This window comes from Marmota marmota, unplaced genomic scaffold, assembly GCF_001458135.2.
Source record: "Marmota marmota marmota unplaced genomic scaffold, marMar, whole genome shotgun sequence".
Lineage (NCBI taxonomy): Eukaryota > Metazoa > Chordata > Mammalia > Rodentia > Sciuridae > Marmota > Marmota marmota.
The window spans coordinates 40,818,725-40,820,415 of NW_026000037.1; the positions used below are offsets into that span (position 1 = coordinate 40,818,725).

At 41.3% G+C, this 1,691-nt stretch overlaps 1 non-coding gene across 1 annotated transcript; it reads left to right on the forward strand.

Annotated features, from left to right (window-relative positions):
- Window positions 1-732: 732 nt before the first annotated feature.
- On the forward strand, window positions 733-805 carry Trnag-ccc. The gene has a single exon. It is a non-coding gene; the product is annotated as a tRNA-Gly (tRNA).
- Window positions 806-1,691: the final 886 nt, after the last annotated feature.

The window sequence follows — 1,691 nt, forward strand, 5'->3', positions numbered from 1 at the left end:
CATAGCCCATGGATAAAGTGTTCCAACCAGACAGTTACAATAGATGAAAATAACCTCAAGAGCACAGATAGAGTAAAAATGAGCAAAAGAATTTAGAAGTGATGAGTATTTATGACTTTGCTTTTAATTCACCTTATTTAATGTTATATAATGTTCTTTTGAACGATGCCTGGGTTTAACCACCAAATGAAAAAATTCCTGAAAGGTTAAAATCAGCCCCTGATGGCCAGATGAGCCAGCTTCAGTGCACCCCTGGGGGGGAAGTGACTCATAGAATGAGAGAAAGACAATATAAGAATGCATTACAGAATTGACCACTGGGATGAGTGAAAGGGTGCTCAATCCCATAGGATCTTCCGAGAAGCCTGAGGACATGTATCTCAAACTACTCTACCAGCAGACTTCAGAAGGAATAAAGCCTTGTGCAGTGGCTCCCACGTGGCATTAAGTTTCTCACGCTCAGTGTCGCACACGTGTCATAGACATTCTGGGACAGGAGCCTGGACACCAGCATCCTAGGCCCGACAGAGCTGCAGTCAGATTATACTTGCGTCAAACTGATGGAAGCCTTCGATGGATCTGGTGACCATAATAGTCAGTGGATTTGAAGAGGCAAGCAGGAAGAAGTATACTGCCTCACAGCACCCAGTAATTTTTCCCACATAAAATCTATCACAATGCCAGTATGTTATCCCATCTCTCTACTTGACTTCAGGTTGTGATGTCAGGGCTGGGGATATAGCTCAGTTGGTAGAGTGTTTGCCTCCCATGTACAAGGCCCTGGGTTTAATCCCCAGCACCTCCCCCCACCAAAAAAAAAAGAGTTGTGATGTCAGGATTATATCTCTTGGTCTTCTATTGTCCCCAGTGCTTATCTTTGCACCTAGCACATTGTAAGTGATAAACCATATTAATTTGGGCTATGGCTGTGGCTCAGTGGTAGCGCACTTACCTGGCATGTGTGAAGCACTGGGTTCAATTCTTAGCACCACATATAAATAAAGGTCTATCAACAACTAAAATTTTTTTTAAAAACCCTTTTAATTTGTTGACTGAATAAATACATGAATGAGAGATGACAGGCATTCTTCAACCATTCCCTAACCCTCCCCTACTCCTACATCTGTTTACCAACCTGGTAAACAATAGCAAAAAAGAGTGTGTATAGAATTGCTAAAGTTGAGGGTAACAGAAGGATGCAGTCATGGCTTTTCTTTTTTCAGTTCATTTTGGGGTCTTTTTTCATCAGCCTCCCATTAACTGAAAAGCAATTAATATTTCCTCCCCCAGTTAGCTTCTCTGCTATTGTTCCATATCCAAAACCACCAACATGCTCTAATGCTCACCGATTTGCTTCTTGTCCCTCTCTCCACCATCCCTGAAATGTTGCCAGAGGGATTGAAATTCTCTTCTTTCCATTTTCTCCTCTCTCCTACATGCTTGCGGAATGCTCGTGGAAATGAGCAGAGATTTATTTTCCCGCTAATGTGAATTATGATACATCCTCCAGAAGGAAAAAGCACCAATGTTTAGCACCAATGTTTAATTGGTTTTTTTAAATCTTTAGTTGTTGACAAATCTTTATTTAATTTATTTATTTATATGCAGTCCTGAACCCAACGACTCACACATGCTAGGCAAGTGTTATACCACTGAGCTGCAACCCCAGCCCCTTAATTTGGGTTTTAATT